Genomic DNA, 13,164 nt, shown 5'->3' with positions numbered 1-13,164 from the left:
ATCCAGTTCTTTGCCTCTTCTTCTAGTGATCTGCAATACAGCTAAGCCTAGAAATGGGGGGTTGGTAAAGGTCTGAGTTGTAGCTACTTTAAAAAATTATTTTGGAAAGAATAAAAAGAAAAAGTTATAAAGACAGAGCCAAAGGAGGGGGGTGGGAAGAAGAAAAAGTGTTATTCAAATATGTCCATTTAAGTTTAGGCATACACTAAAAATATAAATAAATTACTTTTTTTTTTTTTTGGCCAGAATATTTTAAGAATGTGAAACAAGTATAAGGTAGTACAAATATATGAGAAAATGGTGAGGTTCTCATGAGACTGCACACACCTGAAAACAGTAGCTGTGAAGAGGTTGAGCTTCCCCCTCTCCTTTTTAGTTTAATGCTACTTCTGGGACTAGCACTCTCCCTCAAGTAAATACTATTGAGATTCTACTGGTACTATAGCATTTTTAAGGGTAGCTGGCCGAAAACAATTGGGTATCCTGCTCCTAGAACAGCCAGGGATCCCATGCTGTTGTCTCTGTCATCTGAGAGGAGATACAGTGAGAAGAACACATGGATCCTGTTGTGGTGGTGTTCCTCAGGTCATGCTCATGAAGAGTCTGGATTTCTCACCGATGTAAAAAAAATTTTGCAAAGACACATACGTGTTCTTAAGAAAAGCTCCCCTGACACCAATACAGCTACACATGCGATTGCACCACAACTGTTTGCATGATCATAGCCCATCTGTATTGAAAATCTGATCCTTTAATAGTATTAACAAGTAACAATATAGTATTTATGACAGAAGAGCTAATCTTTACCTAGAACTTCAGAAATGAAATGAAAACTGATTCTGATACCGATTTCTGGAGTTAGGGCTCAATTGGTTTTTTAAAAAAAAAAACACAACCTAATTACTATAGTCGTAACTTAATAGTGTCATAGATTTACTGTCTGCCCCTGTTGATCTAGGCTCTGTTTAGAATGAATTTTGTAAGTAAAGCGTATTTGCTTGCTTTTGGGAGATAAAAATTTTTTTCACCAATGTGAACTACTGAAGTAGAGAAAAAAGAAAAATCCAGACCCCTAGTAATTCCAAATATTGGAATTTCACTGAAGATACCTTATTTACCTCAAAAACCATAGACGTGAATTATCAAACAAATTCTTCTATCAAACAATATGTCTTTTCACAGACATGTTTTGACAAACTGCTTATCCAATTTGTGCCTGTTTCCTTCTGAGTATGCCAAATACAATAAATGTTGACAGGTGCAACTTTGTAACATAGCCTGTTCTGGAAACACATATTGCCAGGTTTTACATAGTAATTAAAATTTTCCATATGGAACTGCAGATTCATTGAAGTTTCCAAACCACCTTGTTTGTTTGCTTTTTAAATCTTCCGGCACTTTTTCACAAGGTTTGGAGAACAGTTTTTCTGATCTTGCACAAAACTAGCCTGCAATGGAGGGGGCTGAAATATTGTTCCTACTGGATCTAGAAACAATGGAAACTCTTAGCATAGGCTAATAGCAAGAAAACTCCTCCCAAAACCAAAAGAAAAAACTACTCTAAAATAACAGATACACTAAATGCAAAAATCAAACAGCAAGATTTGCTTTTTGTTTGGTTGTTGGTATTTTTTTGTGTTTATGGACTGAATGAGGCCTTCCCCATAGTGTCTTGAATTCCTGTATAGACTGAAGTTTGTGTTCTTATTTTCTTCACAATTTAATTAATTGATGTTTCTGTATCATTAATGATGCTCCTCATTCACCAGAGAAAATATAGAGGAACTAACTGTTATGCAGGATTTTGTTTTATTTTTTAACTTGGAATTCATGTCTGTGAAATTTGCATTAAATAATCTTGTGACAAACCAGAGAAGTTATTAGGAACATATCTTTTTTTTTTTTAGTATTGGTGGTAAGATAAACCTGTAACTCCTGATTCTACTTTTTTTAACTTTTTCTTTCTTAATTTCTTTCCCTTTTCTTAGGTTTAGCTCTCATTCATATTATATTATTCACTTCATTTCCTTTTCAAAGTGCTGGTAGAATTTTGTAGGAAAAGCAGCTGAAGTAGCTGCAAGTTAAAGGGATTTCATTGGTGTGATTTGTTGATTACCTGGTTAAATGTTTTCACTTTCAGGTGCGCTTGTGTTCCTCTGTCACTGATAGTCTTTGAGAGCAATGCCACAGGCAATAAGTAATCTTTGTCTGGTTTTATCCTTCATAGATAAAATCAATATTGAAGAATAGCTATTTTTGTCACTCCTTCATAGATAAAATCAATATTGAAGAATAGCTATTTTTGTCACTGGAGACAGAGTAAAGCAAAACTTTTCTACTAATCCTTCATTTTCTCATAGCTTTGGACCTTAGATCTGGGTTGGACTTTATGGCCTGAAGCTCTTCATTAATATTTTTATAAGTTTTGCTATTGAAATTATTTTTCGAATATTATGTTCTAATAATGAATTAGGGCTACACTGTGGCTGTGAGAAGATGGAGGGAGATTTGCCATGCAGTGCCACTGGCTAGCAAGTGTGAATTATTTCTCTTTCTGCATTGGTTCTTACATAAAGGAAACAAAAATCCAATAGATTGCTATTCTCACAAATGTCTAATAGAAGTAGTAGAAAATAGCTTCGCTATAAATGGCAATGTGGTATATATATTAAACAAGACAATCTGAGGACTCCTAGATGGACACAAATTAAAACTCATCAACGAGAAAACCGACATCTTCACAGTTTATGGTTTTAATGATCACTCAGCACAGAAATCCAGAGTTCAAGATCTAACCTTTTGCTAAATAAAGTGTTGTGGTTGTAAAGTGTGTTAAGTATGTTTAAGTCTTAGACTGCAAGATGGATCTCTGTAATTTAAGATAGCCCGGGGGTACTAATGATGATAAACCCACAAAACATCTGTTAAACATTAAAAAGAAATTTTTCCTTCATTACAGTCAGTAACCTGATTGCACGTATGAGTGCAGTGGGACAAAATGGTTGTAAGTGAATGCTCAGTAACTTCCCAAGAATCCTCCGGAGTCTGCCACAGTCAGTAGCGGTCTGTCTAACCAATCTAGATTTACTTCAAAGCCTCTGGTATTGACTCCAAGTCCTAAAATACATTAGGCTTGTCACAGTTCAAAGAACAGCCTGCAAAGAGGGCTGCCGTAGCCTTTTGGTTTTACCTTAGTGGTGGGGGTGGTATGTGGTGCACATGTGTAGAATTCACTACTCCAAAATTCAGAGGAGAGGGGGAAAAGCAGTAAATGTAATCTATGACATATGCTTAATGATGAAGGTATGATAATATTGTATGTTGGCACATTTTCCTTTTTTATTTATTATTATTTTGGAGCAACTCAAGGACTATAATAGTATTAAAACTTGGTTAATACTGAATTTTGACAAAGATCTGTTAAAACATTTGTAAGACACTAAACAAAAATCACAATTGGAATGAAATCAATCAGTGTGTGATCTATTTTTCCTTTCCTGTTTTAGTGTTGAGAAGGTAATGTAAGACTCCTGTCTCCCTCACTGGTTCTTGTTATCTATGTGTTTCAATAATTAATAGAAAAGTGTGTGCATGACAGCCAACATTGACGCAATTCTGTTCTACTGTAGAATGTACTTTTTGGTTGCACATAATGTTTGAACATTGGAATATTACCCATTGGTTAATGATTTTCATTATCAAATCACATTTCATTTGTAACTAGATTTGGAGATAGGAAAAACCTGTAATTCCCGATTCTACTACTTTTAACTTTTTTCTTTAAAAAAAACTTTTTTCCTTTTTTATATTTAGCTCTTATTCACATTGTATTATTCATATAATTTCCTTTTTTGAAGTACCAGTAGAATTTTGTAGGAAAAGCAGCTGAAGTAACTGAATGTTAAAGGGATTTTATTAGTGTAGTTTGTTGATTTCCTGTTCTTGTGCAAAAGTATCTTCTGGTCTTTATGGGAACTCCAAGGACCCCAGTGTAACAAAATCTGCATGCTTACAGTTTAGCATATGTGGGAAGTTTTCAGAAAAGACTTTCGAAGTCCTCTGTGTGTAATTCCAAAATAAAAGTTAAGAAATTCTTCCAGTACCTACAGATAATGGGGGAAAAAGAGTAGTTCTTAAAGAAGAAAATAGGAACTGCAATTCTGCCTAGTTTGCTTAAAGGAAAAGGAATCAAGGAAATAAAAGTCTGGTTTTGGAACATCATTTATATGTTGTACAGGTTGCTGAGTTCCTGACAAGGAAGATTTTTGGTGAATGTTAACTGATCAAACAACATTACTTTGGATATCCAAATAGTAAAAAATTCTGTATTATGTGTGTATAAAAGAAGTGCAAGCAAAATGAAAATGCCTTATTTCAGTTCCTCTCCCATCCTGTCAGCTGCAATGTACAACCGTATGTTGATAAAGCCTTACAATAACTTTAGCTTCCACCAGGACTTATCCAGACACTTTTTAAATAATTATCGAACTAAGATAGATGAATGTTGCAATATATTTCTGGTTTTATTTAAATGTGTGATAAAAAAGTCCATATTAAGTGATATAGTCATACGGAGTCTGAAGAGGTGTTCTAATTGTGCACCTATACATAAGATAATTGAAGGAATTTAGAGTCCTATTTATTCAGATGGTCAGGTGGCAGACTACATAAATAGGAAGAAAAGTTATGCTGTCTGTCTCCAAATCATAAATAGAACAGATCCATCCAATGAAACGTTTCTGTTAATTAGAGTAAAAGAGAAGACAGAGTAAGTCCTGATTCTGCAGGATGATAAGCAGAACTGTTGTCCCCCACTGACTTTATGTGGATTGTGTAGGGTTATTTTTCACACTCAGGACCATATCAGCACTTCCTGTGCTTGCAAAAACCTTTCCTCTACTTGCAGGGATATTGAACAAAAAAAAAGATGACGGCAATAAGAACAAAGAAATAAAGCAAGGGAAATGGATGTATGGAGTTTACTTTTACTTTTAATATTCTTTGTGCTTATTATATTAATATTGATAATGCTTCTTGAGGGAATAGATGGGTATCTGTTTCTCCTATTTAACATGCTATTTGAAATTTCCTTTAGCTTTTCCTCTTTATTGAAACTTGTTCAAAGAAAGAGTGTTTCAAAACAGCAGCAACAGAAATACAACCAAAATATGTCAGGAATATAGAAGATGACAGCTTAGCAAGTTTAAGCACTGAATTTAAATGTTTCTTCACCGTTTTGAAACAGGGACATTCACTGTTGATGGGAATTATAATTTAGCTAGATTTTCAGTGGGCTGTTTGTTTTCCTTCTGCAGACTACAATGAGTCGTTGTAAGGATGAATTGTTGACCAAGTTTCAAACAAGCTAGAAATTTGCAGCCGCCCTTGGTCAAAATCTGAACAGTATTTTCTCTGTGGTTGGAAAAATGATAGATTCTGCTTTTTAAAGTTTAATATTAGCTTTTGCAAAAAAGCAATATGGAAGTTCCTGAAAATTTTTGTTCGTGCTTTCTTTTGCTGTGCCAAAAATGTTTCAAAGCTCTGTTGTGTTTAATGAGCAACAAAGACTCTACAGCCTGGTGATTAGGGTACGGGCCTGGGCTGAGAAAGATATGATTTTAGGAATGAATGGCGTGGGGTGAAAAGCTCTGCCCGATCCCACGTGAACTACAGACTTGATCCTGTGTCTTCTGTAGCTCTGGCCACTATCCTAAATATCTGGTTATGTTGAAAAGGTGAACGCTCAGCTTTCAATCTGAAAAACACTTTTTTTTTTTTTATAATACTACTAAATGAGTTCTGGGAATTTTTTTTGCTGAAACTCTTAGATGGTTTTCATTTCAAAATTGAGCAGAACTTTTGTGAAATTTATTATAGAAAAGAGTTGCCTGTCTTCAGGCATTTTTACTGAAAACCAGTGCAGGCAAATGGTCTATACTGACACGCAAGTATGTTGTCCATCAGAAAGAAGAGAAAGAGAACACAAATATTAAATAAAAACTAAACCTTTTTTGAGCCATCATAGGAAATAGTTATGTATGATTTCTCTAGGAATTTGGCTAAACTGTTAGTCTTGCAATAAAAGCATAGTATATTTAGTTTGTTTCACTCATTTAGTACAAGCAACAAGATCAACATTAGGTAAACTTTTATGTGCATAAAGCGGGTTAATTCTGGAATTTAGTAGGTCTTTATATGGGATACCAACAAAACTTATGTGCTAGCTTATTTGGAACCTTTATGAAAATAAATATAGAGAGCGAGCAACTGAGAGATAATCTTTCAACTTACTATTCTCTCACATTATCATTGTAGGCATAATCTCATCAAGGGATGGGAAGCTTGTATTTGTCTGGAATTATTTTCACTTTGGTGTAACATTACAAAGGATGAGACCATGTTGCTAGGCTCTCCTGACATCCCAAACCTTCTCTTTCCCAAGGGTTCATGTCACTCTAAGAGATAGTTAATGCTCTGGATGGGAAAAGAAGCTTTTGTCAGTTTGACATCAAGATCCTGGTCTTTTCTTTTCCTGTGAAAGGTCCTTCCTCCTCTGTTGGATGACATATTTGTTTTGTACCTGACAAGTATCATCATCAAATGCTCCAGTCTTGGCATTTTCATTATACACCTCTAAAGAACTCTGATGCTGATAATGAAGGGGGGAAGAAAAGGCAAATGAGACAAATGGAGATCTTGGAGAAACTCAGGATTCCCATGAAACTGGAACTCTCTTTAATGCATTTGGTGATGGGAAAAGATGCAAGCAAGGATGCTGAAGGCAAGCAAAACTTGAAGAAAGAAGCTTGGAAGTATGGTAAAGAGTTGTATAACCTTTGCCAGACTACTAACATCAGCTGACTTCAGTAGTAATAGTTTAAAACCTAAGGTGCCTAGTTGATGCCAAAATTACATTGTTCAATCTCTGTAGAAATACCATGTCTTCGTAAAATTAGTAATAGTTATGTTATAGATCTTCAGATACTGACATAATTTCTTGTTATGTATTTGGAAGGCTTTTGGCTACGTGCAGAAGTGGACTTCAGTCTCTGGCTTGATTCTGGTGCAGTTGCCCTAGCGATCACAAAACCTTATAAAAGGAAGTGGGGGCTGGCAGAGAGCTGATGTGGCACAGAATCAGAGTTACACTGTGCTTGTCCACTGTAATGTGGCACAGTGATAGCTGAAGTAAATGGAAATGAGCTAATTTTGCCTCCGGAAGAAACTTTACAGCAGTATGGCCCTTATTGTGGTCTTCTTTAAAATTCTGGATGAGGCAATTAACTTATGAAACTCCATACTGCTGAAGCTAGGCTGCCAAAGCTATCTTAGGCTTTTTTTCCAATATGGCACAGCAGGCAGTGTGATCACCCCGAGTCTAAACATTCAGGTCCTTGGAGGATGTCTCAGGGCACTGCTTTATGAAGCAAAGCCCTGCTTTCCTAAAGCTGAGAATAAGATGCTCAATTTTCTGGCAAAACCAGTCTGGCAAAAACATTGCATAAAAACTCAGTGTTTCCTAGCTTTGAGTTAATCCAAACCTATCCGTCAGTAAAACATAATTTTATTTTGTAGCAAACCACACAAGCTGCAGAAATAGAACTCCGTATTTTAGTAAAAAGTCCCAGATGAGAAAAAAAAAGCTCTTAGAAAGCAATGATGTATCCTTCATACTTGTAATGTTAATCTATATTTGACATAAAGAAGCAAGTTTACTGGGGTTTTTTACATATGCATTGAACTCCGTCTTCAAAATAATCAACTGGAAAAATGGAAACAACTCATTTTAACTGTTGTTTTAAAGTACTCTCATTTAAATTGAAAGCAAATAGCCTCTTGCAAAGCTGCCTCCTATTTTCATGCCATTATGCAAATAAAAGACTAGAGATGAATCACAGATATTATTTCTTAATCCATTTTCTGGAACTGTGTTTAGTGCACACAAGTAAAAGCAGTTCAAAATCCTGTAAGGCTACTCTTAGTGACAAGTAATGCTAGTGGTCACGTTCAGCAAATGTGGCCCAGGGCCTCAGTGAAGAAACCAGAGCATTCAGCCGTTGGTGGAATTAGCCTAATCAAGTTTTTTGCAGTTTCACAAAAAACAAGTTGTTCCTTGATGATCAAGATAAATAACTTACTATTTTGAGCCCTCGCCTTCAGATAAGTAACGGAGATATTCACAACTTGCATTTCAGATAGATACCATATTCAGAAGCATCTTACATAGGGCCTAAGCCAAATCTCTCCTCAGGTCATTGGAAAGAAGACAGCCGCTCTTCACTCACGTGGCAAACAGATCAGATTACTTTGCTAATGAAGCTCAGGTATCAGACACATCCTCACTGTGTAAGTAAATTCAAATAAATAGGATATGTAGGGCTTTTGAAGCTTAACATGCTTGTTCTGTCTTGGTCAATACAGTATGACATCCTTGTGCCCTTTGTATGTAATTCTTCGGGTAGGGTTCTTGCTACACAACTGTTTGCAGGCTTGTGTTAGTTTTCCTAAATTATGAATGACATCCATTCATGTGCAAATTGGTACCAAAGCACAGAAATTGCTAATGAAATATTAATTAGAAAGCAAAACCACATATCCTCTCCATCAGTAATGGCCAGGGCATTCTTACCTCTGTAAGAATAACCTGTGTTATATTTCCCGCCTGTAGAATCATAAATCCGTACTATCTGTTCATTACGGATCTAAAGCACAATGAAAAAAAATCAGTTCGGGGTCAACTGTTTGAAAAAATAATAATAATGCTATATGTATTAGCAAGGGGTGGGAAGCCACTGCTGTTCACATATCTTTCAAAGTAGTCTGGAAGAAAAAAATATGTAAATTTGAACAGATTCAAATCAGATGTGGGATCCTGCTACTAAGAAAAAAGCAACTGCAGTACTCTCAACTGTGAAGATGAGGTCTTCTTTTATGCACAAAAATCAAAAGCTTGCTTCTCAAAGTATGAATCTCTTTTTGAGTTTTTGTATTGTTTTTTACAATGTTTTTGTCTGTCTTTTGCTTGCTTTCTTCTGATGCTGCTTTACTACCAGGGCAGATGTCAAGGTAGTCTCATTTTTTTTTCTCACATCTCTAACTATGGGATATTAAACCCTTCTATTTTCAGTAACATAATGAGGGAGTTAAGCAGAAAACATATTTTCCCCCTAAGTCAAACTGAGTTGGAGTTTAGATTACTCAATATTTCAGAGGAAATGTTAAGAGTTTGAGACTGAGTCCCACATTTCTAAGCAATATTGAATTCTAGTTTTGTGAAAAAGACAATTTATTGGTCTTTAGATAAAGAGCAGAAATAACATATGTTGGTTTTTAATGACTAGGAAGAAAGAGTTTAAGTAGATAACACAATGTGAGCAGGTTTCCAAATTTTTCAGGGAAGCTCTACTAACATTAAACTGAATTTTTGACGTTTTCAGCAATTGACACTCCTACTTCCAAGAAAACTAATTGCTTTTCGTGATCTCTTTTCACGTTTTATGGCAGGATAAAAAATGCTGTGTTTCAGTATATTAGAAAAGCTGTAACTTAATACTTTCTCATTTCCAAAACTGTTAAGAGGCAGCACTTAGTATGTTAATAAGTAAAAGTCTGCAATAAATCGATATAAATGCATGGTTGAGAAAAAATCATATAGGAAAACAGCATAACACCTGAATCGACTATTTCCCAGAATTTAGTGTCTATAAGGACATAGAAAACTTATTCAGCAATGGCAGAAATGGTCAAATGAATGAAGTGTGTTTAAACCATGCAAAACTGAAAGTCCAATTTGCACTGCTTTTATTGATATGTCTTCATGTAATAATGTTTCTCAGATCACCAAAGGAAATAAATTACTCCATTCAAAAGACCCTAGAAAACTGCTTCCCACTGATCAATGTCTTCGTTTTTAAGAAGAGTTATCTGAAGAACACTGTCTTCAGAAAACCAAGAGAGGAGGTAGGAGGGATATTACATCCCTCGATAGGAGACAGATACATAGAAAAACCTTTCTGTATTGGATAGATTTTATAGGAGACAGTTTGGTCTTCATGTCATTTTTAATGATGCAGCCCAAAGATAAAATACAGCTAGTTTACTGCTGTGTTAGATATGACAGTCTCAACGTAAGAATGAAATCCTGTGGAAAATCTCTCGATGTTAGTGGGTCCAGGATATTGGTTAGGTTGCATTTTCCCAAGCATGCAAGAATTAAATCCTGTTCAAATGTATTTGCTGTTTTTATGAGCATTGCTGTAAGTTCAGAACATGAGTGAACGAAAATGAAAAGATTCCTTATAGAAAATTATAATGTTCTATATTAGTACATTTTGTGAAACCACAGACCCAGGAGAACAATTGTACATTCACATGGGATGTTATATAAAGTTTTATAAAAATACTATAAAGTGACCTTCACTATAACTGTATGAAAGTGTCAAAACACTTTATAGAAAAAATTAGAGAAGTAGATGCAGCAGTGGAAAATAACATATGTGAATGGTAACAGACTGATGGATTAAAAGAAAAGAGACCTGAAATTCAGTGGTTAGAAAGGTACAAGAACATTCTTGATGTTTTGGCCAAATAGTGAAAGACGAATAGAGAAATAGCAATCATGCGCAGTTAGTTGACAGATTAATAAGCCTTTGAGTTGAGGTTTAGGAAAAACAAAGTGCTTTGGTTAGAAATATGAGATAGGACAAAATCATTGAGATATAGTCAGTAGAACAGCTGAACTGAAAAATGGGATCACAGAATCACAAAAATCACACAACAATTCCGGTTGGAAGGGACCTCCGAACGTCATCTAGTCCAACCTCGTCCTTGAAGCAGGGACAACTTCAAAGTTACAGGAGGTTGCTCAGGGTCTTGTCCCATTGAATTTTGAAATATTCAAGATTCAGACAGACAAATTTGTCTGAATACAGACAAAAAAAAAAAAAAAAAAAAACCTTCTGGGAAAACTGTTCGAGTGCCTAGCCACTCTCATTGTGAAATATTTTTTCCCTGTGCCCAGGCAGAATTTCTCTTGCTGCAACTAATGACTATTGCCTCTTGTCCTCTGAGTATTTTATATGAAATCTACATAAAACCAAGTAGAAAACATTTGATTAACAGTGCAGCCTGCTACTACTTCCATCAAGACATTCCAGATAATTTTCCTTACTTTTCCAGTTACAAATTTTTATGTTCTACCTGTGTTCCTGTTGTCTTGGGCTTTTGAAAACCACATGATCCATGCTGCTTTTTTGGAAGGGCAGGGAACAGGGAAAACAGGGGAATCAGATTTATTCAAATTAAGACTTTTTGTCTTCCTCACAAGTTATCAGCCTGTCCTATAGATCATAAATTTTGCAGCATTGATTTATGTCTGTAGTATAGCTAGCCTCACTGGGGCTCCAGAGAGAGTCATCTACCCATCAATGAACCTACATTTCATTTGGTGCCATTTGTTTATGGGAGAGGAAGGGGGGGGGGAAAAACTCTGCTTCATGATTTCTGTTTTAAATCAAAGTGCCATCTGCAGTAAATACTCTGGCCCACCTGAATATTAGGTGAAGCATATTTCTGTAATCATTGGAATTTTTATTCAGAATGTGCTACAGATGTGATTACATAGTTGGCAATCTGTCTGTGCATGCGTGGCACAGATCAGGGCAACAGCCTCCTCCATTATTTCCTAACCTACTGTCTCTGCTTTTTTGTACTGCCGCTCTGTTCACTGTTAATGTGTCTTTTGATCTTGCCAGCACTGTGATAGTAGAAAGTTGCCTTTCTTGCTTCCACACAAGCATTTGAAAACCTGTCAAAGTGCTGAGGTTTTCACTATACACTTTTAATCATTACTCTGTCTACATCGAACAAGTTTATTTCAAAGGCTTTGCTAGAAAATGACAAGAAACATGACAATTTATATCCTTGTCGTTTCATTAGATTAGAAATGCCATGAAAGATTTAGAATCCATTTATTTTTATTAAAAGGCATGATGCACTTTGCTTTACCAAAGAGAAGACAATGAGGGAATGAGAAATATTAATTTGGGATGTTATGGTGATTGAGGGGCTTTGAGTCTGAGGCATTTCAGTAGAAAATCTGTATATTTATAGTTCACAAATACAAATGTTTTAATTACGTTTTTAAGAGATGAATTGCTGTGAATAACATAAAACAGCAGAGAATGAAGAAAACACTTTTGATTTGATGCAGTAACTAGTATAGGCACTTCTTTGTAGTCAGCCTCAGAAAACTCCATTTTCTTTTGCTCTGAATCACAATTTAATGTGGTGTTTCTCACCAGGCTATTAAAGATGTTAGTGCTATATAAGCCATAGTTGCTTTTACTAATATTGCATTCAGTACAGATCAAGAGGTTTTTACTTAATGCTCCCTCTTAACATAGAAATGTGAATAAAACATGGAGCGTGAACTGAGAGGTACCATGTTTTGGAAAGTGCTACCCTATTAACAAAAAAGAATTGTGGGAATGTGGGATATATTTACAAATTCATCTTATGAACTACGATTTAAAAATATTTCGAGCAATCCAAAAGCTAAATCAAATTGCAGAGTTCGCTGCAGGATTTCTTTGATACTTTGTTTTCCATGTGCTTACTTAGCAATACATTTTTCTTTTAACAATACTATTAGTTCTGCCCAAAAGTTCAATTTTTGCCTACTGAAAATGATTTGCTTCCTCCTTTATTAACTCCTTTTTATCATCTCAAAGATATAAAAAGATGCCTTATTAATTCTATAAATGTTAGCTATTTTATAGAGATGAACAATAGTATTATAAAAAGTTGAAGTCTGTTTTGTGTGTATGCAAGCAGGCATAATTTTAAAGGATGACATTTTGGGCCTGATTGAAGCAAATGGGAGCTATGCCATCTAATATACCCTGTTATCTTTAAAACTCTGTCTCAGATTTTCTACAAGAGAAGACAAGGCAGGAGAAGCTGATGTGAGTTTTGGATTTTGTGAGTATTTTTAGTGGCTAGGGGAGGAGTTTTGTAAATATTGTGCCTTAGGGAGACTGCTGCAAGTTAGCCTCCACAAAAAACATACAGTGAAGCTCCATCCCTCCTGAACCTTCTAAATTACTTGTTGATGCTTTGCATTTACTTGCACCCTTTCAGATTATGGAATTGTATGGATCTAGC

The 13,164-nt window shown here is 35.4% G+C and overlaps 1 protein-coding gene across 1 annotated transcript in view; it reads left to right on the top strand.

Annotated features, from left to right (window-relative positions):
* Positions 1-13,164, top strand: part of CNTNAP2 (contactin associated protein 2) — a 1,225,394-nt gene that overhangs the window by 96,763 nt on the left and 1,115,467 nt on the right. The window lies entirely within an intron of this gene.

Source organism: Aptenodytes patagonicus, chromosome 2 (genome assembly GCF_965638725.1).
Source record: "Aptenodytes patagonicus chromosome 2, bAptPat1.pri.cur, whole genome shotgun sequence".
In the NCBI taxonomy this organism is placed as follows: Eukaryota; Metazoa; Chordata; class Aves; order Sphenisciformes; family Spheniscidae; genus Aptenodytes; species Aptenodytes patagonicus.
This window is presented reverse-complemented; position numbering and strand designations above follow the sequence as displayed.